This window comes from Canis aureus, chromosome 37, assembly GCF_053574225.1.
Source record: "Canis aureus isolate CA01 chromosome 37, VMU_Caureus_v.1.0, whole genome shotgun sequence".
Classification (NCBI taxonomy): domain Eukaryota; kingdom Metazoa; phylum Chordata; class Mammalia; order Carnivora; family Canidae; genus Canis; species Canis aureus.
This window is the reverse complement of record NC_135647.1, coordinates 1,388,149-1,402,639: the sequence shown is the minus strand read 5'-3', so window position 1 is coordinate 1,402,639 and position 14,491 is coordinate 1,388,149. Positions and strand designations below refer to the sequence as shown.

The 14,491-nt window shown below is 36.7% G+C and overlaps 1 pseudogene; it reads left to right on the top strand.

Annotated features, from left to right (window-relative positions):
- Window positions 1–6,854: 6,854 nt before the first annotated feature.
- Window positions 6,855–7,764, top strand: LOC144306526 (olfactory receptor 2W3-like; annotated as a pseudogene).
- The last annotated feature ends 6,727 nt before the right edge of the window (window positions 7,765–14,491 follow it).

Here is a 14,491-nt window from a genome sequence, read left to right as displayed (position 1 = left end):
CACTCCCAAATTTCAGAACATATTTCACCTCCAGATTTTCATAGCAATCCTTTGAAATTTGTCACATGTTCTGAGCCTGACAATTTCCCATAGCCTTGTCATTCTGCATGAGAATTGAAGCTGTATTGGACCTGTAATTGTGATATATCTGCGCATGTTTAGAGTCAGTGTGCCTGATAGACTAAAAAAGTCCTAGTAAATAACTAAACAAATGAATTAAAAGTATACGTTTATATCATTTGGTGTCTGTATTCTTAACCAAATATAAACATGTTACTCATTTTATCCTTCAAACAACTCTCCGAAGTAGGAACTATTATTATGCCCATTTTACAGATGATAAAGCTGAGGCACAGCATGTTTAAATAACTTACCCAAGGTTTCTTTTCTTTTAAGGACTCTATTTATTTATTCATGAGAGACACACACACACAGAGAGTGAGAGGCAGAGACACAGGCAGAGGAAGAAGCAGGCTCCATGCAGAGAGCCTGATGTGGCACTGATCCCGGGTCTCCAGGATCACGCCCTGGGCCAAAGGCGGGCACTAAACCGCTGAGCCACCCAGGGATTCCCTTGTCCAAGTTTTCTTATACTCAATAGCATTACTAGAATATGAAACCATGCTCAAGTCTGGGCTCTTTACCACTATGTTGACTCTCAACTATCTGTTGGTTACTCAAGTCAAGATATCAGAAGTTGAATGTATAGATTTATATTTAAAACAAAATATTTAACAAAAATTTAAGAGCTATGGGTTTAGTAAACATCAGCATATGAATGATATTTGAGTCAAATATAAAGAAGATATAACTCAGAACAAATGTTCAAAGCGAATTGAGTCCAAATTAAAAGAAGAACTAAAACCTAAAATTTTGCTGAGCAATATGAACTATTATTGATGCTGCTATTTCCTTCGTGTGACATATTGACAATGTTTGATACTTTTGTCCATATCATTCTTGAAATCTTTGGATTCTATTTCACAGTGGAATAGGCAATACTTAATGGAATAAAAAAAGGGAAAGATAATAATTTAATGAAAATAATACTAATAATCAGAACAAAACAATAAGTTTTTATTGCATCATTACAATAGAATTCAATAAACTGTAATATAATTACATATATGACTTCATTCTTACAATATTCCTATTAAAGGGCATGCATTTTTCTTTCTTTTTTTAATTTAATTAAATTAATTTTTTTGAGAGTGAGAGCATGAATGGGTGGGCCTGGGGTAGGATGCTGAGGGAGAGGGAGAGAGAGCATCTTAAGCAGACTCCAAGCCCAGCACAGAGCCCAATGTGGGGCTTGATTTCACAACCCTGAGATCATAACCTGAACCAAAATCAAGAGTCAGCCTCTTAACCAACTGAGCAACTCAGGAGCCCCTGGCATGTACTTTTTTAGTCCTATTTCACAAATAAGAAAACTGAGAAAATAACTTAAAAAGAGTTAGAAGTCTTGACTAAGGGGTGCCTGGGTGGCTCAGTTGATTAAGCATCTGCCTTTGGTTCAGGTCACAATCCTGGGGTCTTTGGATCTAGTCCTAGGTTGTGGTAGGGGAGGTTTCTGCTCAGCAGGTAGCCTACTTCTTCTCCTTCACATTCCTCCCTCGTTCTCTCTCTCTCAAATAAATAAATAAAATCCGTAAAAGATGAATAAGTAAAAAATAAAAATCTTGACTAGTGTTATGTGACTGTAAGGGTAGAACTAGGACTTGAACAATTGTCATAATATACTGCTTTGAGCTATATAGTTTTATTTATATTTTTCTAAGTAATTGTATGTTTCATTTTAAAAATATGTGTTTTTATTAAAATAATATGTACAAGCTGAAGCAACAGGAAGTACAAAAAGGTCTATCATGAAAAACAAAAATAGTTTCATATACCATTCTCCAACACCAAATGGCATACTCCAAAGAAGTTTGTTTGTTTGTCTGTTTGTTTGTTTGTTAGAATTCATTTATTTATTCATGAGAGACATAGAGAGCCAGAGGCAGAGACATAGGCACAGGGAGAAGCAGGCTCCGTGCAGGGAGACTGATGTGGGACTCTATCCCTGGACCAGGATCACACCCTGAGCGGAAGGCAAGATGCTCAACTGCTAAGCCACTCAGGCATCCCAAGAGGAGGTTTTAACTCTTACTATCTTAGTTCATTCTAATAATTATGAACGTATATTTATATATTGGTTCCTTGATCATCAATTTTTGTATCTGTTGATGATGCTTCAACTGATATTACTGCTATCTTTTTTTAAAAATGTATTTATTTTAAAGAGAGAGAGAGAGCACACAGGCAGGGGAAAGAGAGAGTGCTAAGCCGACTCCACAGAGTCCAACCCAGGACTTGATCCCATGACCATGAGATCATGACCTGAGCCCAAATCAAGAGTCAACCGACTCAACCAACTGAGCCACCCAGGTGACCCTACTGGCTATCTTATCATCATTATTCTTCTATTGACTGTCTAACTTTTATGATAAACTCAGACTTATATGCCTTTTTCACTACATTTGCAAATCTCTTCTCTCCCTAGCCTTCATTCCACTGATCCTCTATCCTCCACCTCCCAGCTCTTTCCAGCAGCTAACTCTTGTTTGTCAAATTTAACTTACAGTTTCTAACACCTGTAAGCCCCTAACAGGTGAAGGAGAATCAGATTAGCAATATTGACTTATAGACGTAAGACAGAAAATCATAGTTCTTCCCATTTGTCCAAGCACAATTCCATCAACCTAACCCTAAAGAAAATTAATGTTCAATAAGAAAAAAATAAACATATAAAATAACATATACTTTATGACATAAAATAATTTAAAAACAAAATAAAATAAAATAAAATAATTTAGAAATAAGAGTATCTGCCAATATGAATAAATATATATATGAAATATTATATATAATATATATGAAAATTACAATCAATAATATCTGCTAATATAGAGAGATAAAATAATATATATTCTTGCTATAATTATTGATTTAAAATGTTTCCAAAATGAATCTAAATTATTGTGTTTAACTATTGTTATTAATGTTTAACTATTGTCACTCTGTGATCATGGGAAAATAAATATTATGTTGTTCTTCTAATAATTTCAAATAATCCTTTTCAATAATTGTTTTAAGTTATATTTGTAATATCCAGTTTTCCAAAAAAGGTTATTTTTAGCAATTTATACTGGTCAATAATATTGTTATGTTTGAGTTTATCACTTATTTTTTTTAAAGATGTTATTTATTTATTCACGAGAGACACAGAGAGAGAGGCAGAGACATAGGCAGTGGGAGAAGAAGGCTCCACACAGGGAGCCTGATGTGGGACTTGATCCCAGGACTCCAGGATCATCCCTTGGGCTGAAGGCAGGCGCTAAACCGCTGAGCCACCCAGGTGTCCCTTTTCACTTATTTTTAAATTTAAAATCCAGGAACTTGTGAACTGATCAGTAATTATTTATTTTTTATTCATTTAAGAAAACTGAGTTTTGGTGACATTTTCTTGGCTTGATTTGTCTTACATTGACTTCTTTGACTTTCTTCTTCAATTGGGACCAAACCAGGGATTAAAAGACTCAAATCATTGGATTTGCATCAGATGGGAGATTACTGAGGTCATGAGTTAATGCATGATCTGTTTCAGTCTCATTTGTGTTTAGAAATGTGGCTTGACAGCCAAACAGGCCTGGACCCAAATCCCACATCTACAACTTCCTAACTGTGCACTCTTGGTAAGTTATTTAGTATCTATATCCTTCAAATTCAGGTATGAGGATTAAATAAAAAAGAGCTCCATAAATATTTATTGAATACAGAATTGCTTTTAATATAAATGTTTTTAGTAATTTTTATTTCACAGATGATAACCTCAACTTCTGACCAAAGTTGTATCAACATACAGATCAGCAGCGCTCTCTTCAAAGCACTCAGAGTATAACACCCAGAAGCAAAAGTTTGCTTCTCAAGTCATCTATATAGTTATAATTAATTTAAACCAGCTATTGTTTAGTCTTTGCTGGTAACACTGCTAATATTTATACTTCAAATAGCATGGGAAAAGTTCTTGTCTTGATCATATATAATATAGACCTGGCCTTCCTGCTTGTAATAGTAATAACTAATACCTATAGCATGGTTTATTATGTGCGAGGCCCTTCACAAACATAAAAAATGGTGCTAAGGCATCAGTATGTATGAACTACTTGTGCAGAGATGGAAACAGAGATGTGGCTCCTTCACTCTCTCCAGCCTCTCCTGGATCTCTCTAGACCACTAACTATAGTAGGAACTAGTTACATAACTAAAGTAGTTACTGGCAGATTCACAAAGTTCTTTATGCACCTGAGCAAGAGGTAGCTCACAGGACTATTCATATAGCACCAAGTCAAGGTCTTCTGACTCAAAACACCATATTCTATACGGGGTACTTGGGTGGCTCAATTTGTTAAGCATCTCTCTCTCTCTCTCTCTCTTTTTTTTTTTAATTTATGATAGTCACAGAGAGAGAGAGAGAGAGAGAGAGAGAGAGAGGCAGAGGGAGGAGCAGGCTCCATGCACCGGGAGCCCGATGTGGGATTCGATCCCGGGTCTCCAGGATCGCGCCCTGGGCCAAAGGCAGGCGCCAAACCGTTGCGCCACCCAGGGATCCCCGCATCTCTCTTTTTTTTAAGATTTTATTTATTCATAGAGACAGAGACAGAGAGAGGCAGAGACACAGGCAGAGGGAAAAGCAGGCTCCATACAGGGAGCCCAACGCGACTCGATCCCGGGTCTCCGGGATCACAACGCAGGCTGCAGGCAGCGCTAAACCGCTGCGCCACGGGGGCTGCCCAAGCATCTGACTCTAAATCTCATTTCAGGTCTTGATCTTAGGGTCTTGAGTTCAAGCCCTGCATTGGACATGGAGCCTACTTAAAAAAAAAACAAAAGAAAAAAGCCCATCATGTTCTGTAGATAGAGCATAGGAGGACTCTTTAATATTTTGGGGTCCTGAGAAATGTCCTTTACATGGTTGGTCATAAGATAATCTTTGTATGTTTAAAAGTATGTAATTTTGGCAATACCTTTGACACATTAAAATGAACCTAAAACTTTTACTTCTTTAAGTACATAATGCAATCAAGGGAATCTGGTTCCAGGAAGTATTGAAAGGATTTTGATATTTTTCTTATGCATAGAAATATTTTTATAAAGAACACATTTATGACTTTTGAATTGATCAATCAGTTTGAAATATAAAAAATTAATTTACCTAGATTTCTTTCTTATTTGGCATTTATTCTTTCTTAGGTATAAAAAAACATACTTTTTATTTATTTTCTTTTTTAATTTGTTTTTATTGCAGTTCGATTTGCCAATATATAGTATAACACCCAGTGCTCATCCCATCAAGTGCCCTCCTCAGAGCCTGTCACCCAGTTACCCCACCCCATGCCAACTACCCCTTCCACAGCTCTTTGTTCCTTTCCCAGAGTTAGGAGTTTCTCGTGGTTTGTCTCCCTCTCTAATTTTTCCCACTCGGTTCCCCTCCTTTCCCTTTTACTATTTCTTATATTCCCCGTATGAGTGAAACCATATTATGATTGTCCTTCTCTGATCGACTTACTTCACTCAGCATAATGCCCTCCAGTTCCATCCATGTCAAAGCAAATGGTGAATATTCGTCCTTTCTGATGGCTGAGTAATATTCCACTGTATACATACACCACATCTTCTTTATCCATTTATCTCTTGAAGGACTTCATGTCTTCTTCCACAGTTTCGCTATTGGGAACATTGCTGCTATGATCATTGGGGTGCAGTTGTCCCAGCATTTCACTACATCTGTATCTTTGGGGTAAATCCCCAGCAGTGCAATTGCTGGGTTATAGGGTAGCTCTATTTTTAACTCTTTGAGGAACCTCCACACAGTTTTCCAGAGTGGCTGCACTAGTTTGCATTCCCACCAACAGTGCAAGAGGGTTCCCCCTTCTCCACATCCTCTCCAACATTTGTGGTTTCCTGTCTTGTTAATTTTTACCATTCTCACTGGTGTGAGGTGGTATCTCATTGTCGTTTTAATTTGTATTTCCCTGATGGCAAATGATGCAGAGCATTTTCTCCTGTGCTTGTTGGCCGTGTGTATGTCTTCCTTGGTGAAATTTATGTTCATTTCTTCTGCCCATTTCATGATTGGATTTTTGGTTTCTTGGGTGTTGAGTTTAATAAGTCCTTTATAGATCTTAGATACTAGCCCTTTATCTGATATGTCATTTGCATATATCTTCTCCCATTCTATAGGTAGGTTGTCTTTTAGTTTTGTTGACTGTTTCTTTTTCTGTGCAGAAGCTTTTTTTTTTTTTTTGAAGATTTTATTTATTTATTCATGAAAGACACATAGAGAGAGAGGCAGAGACACAGGCAGAGGGAGAAGCAGGCTTCATGCAGGGAGCCTGATGTGGGACTCGATCCCGGGACTCCAGGATCACGCCCTGGGCCAAAGGCAGGCGCTAAACCACTGAGCCACCCAGGGATTCCCTGTGCAGAAGCTTTTTATCTGGATTAAGTCCTAAGAGTTCATTTTTGCTTTTGTGTCCTTTGCCTTCATAGGTGTAACTTGGACGATGTAACTGTGCCCAAGTTCAAAAAGGGTGTTGCCTGGGTTCTCCTCTAGGATTTTTATGTATTCAAATGAAGTCAATAAAAGATTGTTCTTAAAATATACAATCCCTATCTGTACAGAATATTGAAATTTTATGTAATTATTTGTACTTGTTATTTCTCTGGTCTCAGTCCCTTAGCCTACTTCACTAAGGGTGAATTGTGCTCCTATCTGCTTCCTTGTAGGCCTGTACTAATGGTCCACTGTCATGACCAACCAGAGCTGCCAGAAACAGTTCATTTTCTGGGTTTCTCAGACAGACCCCAGCTAGAGTAGACCCTTTTTGTGTCTGTGCTGCTTTTCTACCTTCTGACTTTGGTGGGCAACATAGTCATAATCTTGGTTTCCCACCTGGACCCCTGCCTCCACACACCCATGTACTTATTCCTTACCAAACTGTCCTTCCTAGACCTCTGCTTTACCACCATTTCCATCCCCCAGCTGCTCTTCAACTTGGGTGGCCCAGACAAGACCATCAGTTACACTGGTTGTGCCATCCAGTTATTCATGTTCCTGGGGCTGGGTGGCACAGAATGTGTCCTCCTGGCAGTCATGGCTTATGATCGCTTCACTGCAATCTGTAAGCCCCTTCACTACTCCATCATTGTGCATCCTCAGCTCTGTTGGAAGCTGGTGTCTGTGGCCTGGGGTGTCAGGCTCCTCAACTCCCTGGTGATGTCTCCAGTGACCGTGAGGCTGCCACGAAGTGGGAGATAGTAAGGTGAAACATTTCCTATGTGAAATTGCCTGTGTGGACACCGTGGCTGTGGAAAGCACTGTTTTCATCTTATCAGTAATGATTGTCCTGCAGCCCCTGGCACTCATCCTGGTCTCCTATGACTACATTGGCCTGGTGGTGCTGAGCATGAAGTCAGCTATGGGAAGAAGGAAAACTTTCAACACATGTGGGTCCCACTTCACTGTGATCTTGTTTTATGGGAATATTATCTATAAGTATATGCAGCCAGAAAATAATTCTTCTCAGAACCAAAGAAATTTCTCAGAAATTCCTTACCCTCTTCTACAACTTGGTCACCCCCATGTTGAACCCTGTCATCTACACACTGAGAAACAAGGATGTAAAGGGTACCCTGAGGAGGCTCATGTCCAGAAAGTGAGCTGACCATGACTTTTTCTAAGTCTCCTTCTTTTACTTAGTTACCAGAAATAAATAATGCTTGAAATGTAATTCTAGAGTTCGTTTAAACCTTCCAACCTCATTGAGTGTTATATGCAAATGATAAGTTACTGAACACTACATCTGAAACTAAGTATAGTAATACATTAGTTAATTGAATTTAAATAAAATTAAATAAAAAACAAACCCTCCAACCTACTCAATAAAAATTTCCAGGGATGGAGTTTGGGAATATATATTATAAAGCCCCAATATGATGCTGATGATAAACTAGGTTGGACATAAATTTTAATTTGCATAATACCTTATGTCCCCTTCAAATCATTTTTCCTCCTCCTTTCCAAGTGGTCACATCTAATTAAAATCCAACAAAACTATGAATCAATGCTTTAGTACTGTGGGCTGAGAGTGGACTGGCTTAAGTTATACCCAAATAAAATTGTATAAGGATCTTTCCTCTCATTGGTACTTTGTGTAATTATCATTTTTATCACAGAATTAGGCCAATGTAGTGCCAAAATACAATACTTTTTGTATTCTAATAGCTTTAAATTTCACTGTCTGGAGAAGATAGCACCATTACCCTAAACACAGCCCCTGATATTTAAATTATTTGAACTCAGCTTTGTTTCACTGATCAGCTATATTACAATGATCTGGACAGATATTTTGTTTGATTTAAATACAGATTCTCAAGGCTCAGTCACTGAAGCTCTCATTTTAGTAAGTCTAGAAATATTTGTGTTGAAAACTGTCTTGTTTTAACATGGATTTAAGTTTGAAAACAAATAATCCATTCCAGATCCTTCCATTTGACAGATTAGGAAACTGAGGCATGGTGAAACATATTTATAATCAAACAGACACATGAATAATGGAGCCAAAATTTTTTATTGTTATGTGACATATTTTTATTATTATATTATGAAGTATAGTTGACAATTAATTAATTAATTAATACAATGTTGTATTAATTTCAGGTGTAAAACATTAGGATTCAACAATTCTATACATTACTCAATGCTCTCACCGTAAGTATAGTCACCATACAACATTATTATAATATTGCTAATTATATGCCCTATGCTGTACTTCCCATTTTTGTGACTTATTTATTTTATGACTGGAAGTTTGTATCTCTTAATCCCCTTCACCTATTTGGCCCATGCTCCCACCCTCTTCCCCTGTGGTAACCACTAGTTGTCTGTATTTATAAGTCTGTTTCTAGTTTGTTTGTTCATTCATTTGTTTTGTCTTTTAGATTCCACATTTATGTGAAATCATATGGTATTTGTCTCTCTATGTCTGATTTATTTTACTTAGCATGATACCCTCTAGGTCCATCCATGTTGCTGTAAATGGCAAGTTCTCATTCTTTTTTAAGTCACAAGGATGAAAGGTACAGCATAGGGAATATAGTCAATGATATTGTAATAACGTTGTATGGTGACAGATGGTAGCTACACTTGTGGTGAGCATAGCATAATGTGCAGATAAATTGAATCACTATGTTGTACATCTGAAACTAATATAACATCATGTGTCAACTATACTTACATTTAAAAATATTTTTTTAAAATTTCTCATTCTTTTTTATAGCTGAGAAATATAGTAGAGCTAAAATTTTAACATAAGAATCTGAATTATCAGAATGAGTGTAAATGTCCACACTTTTTAAATCCAAATTTTATTGAAAGGCTTATAAAAAGTCACAATGATAAAAACAAATATGGAAACCATGTATGTGCCACCACACGTTTAGATCTTTATACACACACAAGGCTTAGGAAGGTTTTACAAAGTTATAAGTGACTAATTTTTCCTTAGAAATAAATTCAAGGGGCACCTGGGTGGCACTGTTGGTTGAGCATTCAACTCTCAGTTTCAGCTCAGGTCATGACCTCAGGGCTCTGAGATCGAGCCCCTGGGCCAGGATCCATGCTCAGCCTGGTGTCTAGTTGAGATTCTCCCTCTCTCTCTGCTTCCACTCCTTCACCTCACTAGCACTCTAAATAAATAAATAAATAAATAAATAAATAAATAAATAAATAAATAAATATCTTTTTTAAAAAAAGAAAGAAATTCAAAAGTGTCTTCTCACTCTGATTCAGCTTAAGAATAAGGGTCTTATCCTAGGGAGCCCTTTAAATAGGTACTTTGTGAATTAAAAATTTCAAGTAGTCAGTGCTAGACATAGCTTTGGAGCAAGCATAAAATAAAAGTTAACCAAATAATTGTATTGTTTTGTTTTCTTTTTACTGGAGATGTTTATTTATATCAATTTTCTTAAAAAGTATATTAAGTAGGATTATGGGCTAGATACCACATTAAGTAGCATCCTTTTGTATCCATGCAGAAAAATAGTAAAGGTTATTTAAAAAAATGCCAAAGGAGACATTTCCTGGAGTAAAACCAGATAAAGACAACTTTACTTTTCAATTAAGAAGGGGTTTCTGTCGCTGGAGACCCTTACTTTCCTGTCCACAGTCACTCCCACCAGACAGTTCACATTGCTTCATTTTTCCCTCTTAGGCCAACAACCCACAAATCCGAATTCCATGCTAAAAGCTGATTCCAGGGCAGCCCAGGTGGCTCAGCAGTTTAGGGCCGCCTTTAGCCCAGGGCTTGATCCTGGATACCCAGGATTGAGTCCCACGTCAGGCTCCCTGCATGGAGCCTGCTTCTCCCTCTGCCTGTGTCTCTGCCTCTCTCTCTCTCATTCTCTCTCTCTCTCTGTCTTTCATGAATAAATAAATAAAATATTTTTAAAAAATAAAAATAAAAGTTGATTCCAAACACCAGCCATTATATTTCCAATTATTTTCTGGCCTAAATCATACCTGTGTGAACAAATTTAACTTTTATAAATCAAACTCATCCTTCATAAAGCAAAATATTTATTTGTCTCAATTCATCTCTTTCCTCCAACAGACAGAATGTTTACAAAGATTAAAAACATTAGCCACATTCTTGGCTTCTATCTCTGCCTTCATTTGAAATCCTCAGTGATCAAAATCACTCTGGTCTTAGCATGTAAAAGACATTATACAAATATTTGCTGGTTGAATGAATAAAAAAGTTTATTACCCTGTGTTTTTCTTATGAAAATGATCATGGGGCAGCCCAGGTGGCTCAGCGGTTTAGCGCTGCCTTCAGCCCAGGGCCTCATCCTGGAGACCTGGGATCGAGTCCCACGTCGGGCTCCCTGCATGAAGCCTGCTTCTTTGCCTGTCTCTCTGTGTGTCTCTCATGATTAATTAAATAAAATCTTTAAAAAAAAAAAAAGAAAATGATCATGTAATGTGTAAGTAATATGACATGTATCTCCTTCTAGAAATCCCTCTATACCTACTTGGCCCACAAAGGTAGGGGAATTCTGACAAGAGACCATCACACAGAGCTGGGGCCTCAAAAGCCTACCACCTTGGGGTAAGGGTGCATAAGAAATGCATCCATATTGCAGAAGACAGAAAAGAAACTTGCTCCTCTTGACTTTGAAGAATAACGGAGTGGCTGGTGGGTGAGGAAAAGGCTTTATCCTGAAAATTTATAACTTCAAGAGTGCCAATGTGTATATCTGCAACCAAAATCCATGCTGTGGTCTGAGAAAACTTGAGAATTGCTCTTTCTCTCAGAGTGCTTTTATAATTTTCTCTGTCTCTGATAGCCTTTTAAAAATAACTGTCTTGGTTTTTTTATTGAGATATAATTGGCATAACATTGTATTAGTTTTAGGTGTACAGAAATGATTTGATGTTTGTATATATTGTGAAATGATCATCACATTAAATCTAGTTAACATATATATATATAGTTAAATTATTTTTGTGATGAGAAATTTTAACATTTATTCTCTTAGCAACTTCGAAATATCCAATAAAGTATTATAAACTATTGTCATCTTGCTGTACATTAGACACTCATGACATTTATTTTATAACTGGAAGTTTGTATCTTTTGATCCCTTTCACCCACCCCCTACCCTCCCCACCTGGCAACCACCAATCTGTTAAATCTGTTTTCCATATCTATGAGCTCATTTTTGTTTGTTTTTAAGTTCTTCATATAAGTGAGATCATACAGTATTTGCCTGTCTTTGCCTGTCTTTTTCCACTTAGCAAAATACCTTTAAAGTTTATCCATGTTGTTGTAGATGGCAAAATTTCCTTTCTTATGGCTAAATAATATCCCATTATATATACATACCACAGCTTCTTTATCTATTCATGCATCAATGGACATACCTGTTAGAATGGCTATTCTCAAAAAGACAAGAGACAGTAACTAGTGACCAGGATGTGGAGAAAGGAAACCCTTGTGCCCTGTTGGTGGGAACATAAATTGGTACAGACACTATGGGAAATAGTATGGAAGTTCCTCAAAAAATTAAAAATATAACTACCTTATGATCTAGAAATCCCACTTCTGGGTATTTATCCAAAGGAAATGACTCATTATCTCAAAGAGATATCTGTACTCCCATGTTCATAGTAGTATTATTCACAGTCCCAAGGTATGGAAACAATCTAAGTGTTCACCAATGGACGAATGCATAAAAAAATTGTGGTATAGGGCGCCTGGGTGGCTCGTGAGTTAAGCATCTGACTCTTGGTTTCAGCTCATGTCATGATCTCAAGACTGTGAGATTGAGCTCTGTGTTGGGCTCCCTACTTGGTGAGGAGTCTGTTTGATATTCCTTTCTCCCTCTTCTTCTGCCCCGCTCCCCTCAAAAATAAATAAATAAACCATTTTAAAAACAGAAATTGTGGTATATACATACCATGGAATATTATTCAGCCTTTAAAAAGGAGGAAATCCTTTTTATGACATTTATGACAACATGGGTATACCTGGAGGATGTTATGCTAAGAGAAATAAGCCAGACCAAGAAAGGCAAATACTGCATGGTATCCCTCACAGGTGGCCAGGGGGGAGTACAATTCATAAAAACAGAGTAAAAAAGTGTTTGCTAGGGATTGGAGAATTGCTAGTGGGGAGTGAGGTGGAAATGAAGAGAAGTTGGTAAAAGGGTACAAACTTTCTGTTATTATGTGAGTAAGTTCTGAGTATCTAACATATAGCACAGTGACTATCATTAATAACACTATTGTATAATTGAAATTTGTTAAGAGAACAGAACTTAAATGTTCACACACACACACACAAAGATAAATATGTGAGATGACAGATGTGTTAACTCCATGGGGAAATCCTTTCATAAGGTATATGTATAACATCATGTTGAAGACTTTAAAAATCTTAGTCTTAAAAAAAATCTTAGTTTTATTTGTCAACTGTACCTCAATAAAGTTGAGGGAGCAGAAAGGATTGCATTGGGACACCTGAAAATGAAGTTTTTATTAACAAAGAGTGAATGTAGTCCCCATGTTTAAGAACTATTATAACAAAAATTTATATACTGGGTATGTGAAATTTTTTGCATAATAAAAACCACTAATTCAAAAATAAAATTTAAAAAAGGACTATAATCTTTGAGCAAAATCTTGAATTAGTAATGGAATATGGTGTATGGGAAAATAGAATAAGATAATACCTTTAAAATGAAGCAAAATAGTAGAATAATAAATGTGTAATGGAATGTTTGCTCCAGTGTTGTTCTCACACATACAGGGTCCATGGAATAAACACAGCTTTATATATTGAAGGTGTGCTTTTTATTTAATCTTGTAGACAGTGGTTACCAAGACTATTTTTAGAAAGTAATGATGTGGTTGTGTCAGTTTTAGAAAAAATAATTCAGATAATGCTATAGAAGCTTAGGGTTGGTGTGGTTGGAGGATCTCTTAGGAGATTAATTTAATGGGTTAGACAAGGGTAAAAAGAGCTTAAGTAAACCTTGATAACAAATAGAAAATGTGCACTGCACAGTGAATCTATTCTAAAACTATGTCAGAAAGAATAAGCAAGGCATAGGTTCAGTGGTTGAACAAAAACAGAGGGAAGAATCAGGAATAATTCAGGGGAGTCTTACTGAGGTTGTTAAGGGTTTGGTATTGAGATTCTGAAAGTTTGACATGCAAAACAGCAGCTGCTTTTAGAATATGATACATCAGGTTGTAAAACCATGGAAATTTTAGAGTTCACAAATAATTTTCATACATAGCCAAGATTCCATTTGTATGGAACTCAAGAAGGGCCTAAATTATGGATGTGGTTTAGAGATTTACCTGATAGATAGATGGCAATTCATACCAAGAAATGACAAAGTATCTCACTGGAGAGAGAAGAGCCAAGGATGGAATCTTGGGAAATTGGAACATTGAAATTTGTGCCCAGTGAGAAAGAAGAAAGAACTGAGAATCAATAACCCAGGAAATAATAGAAAACAGAGAAAAGCTGATCGATAGCATAATTTCGTGAAGGAGGGAAACGTCATCAATGCCATATTACACCAACTGAGATAATGATGAGCCCATCTACTTTGTGTAATGGAAGACTATTAAATGTTTTACAGAAAGCAGCCTCACCAGAGTGGTAGGGGAAGATGTCAAAAGAGCATTTGGAAGTGTTGATGGGAGAAGAAAGAACATGAATAGTCAAAAAGATGAAATTAACAACGAGGATATCTAGAAAACAGTAGGGCAGAAGGAGAGTCTCATTCTAACTTTATTTTTCTGATAAGAGAGAGGAGCGTATTTTTAGACTATGAACAAACAGATAATGGGCTATAAAAAGCTGAAGAAAGA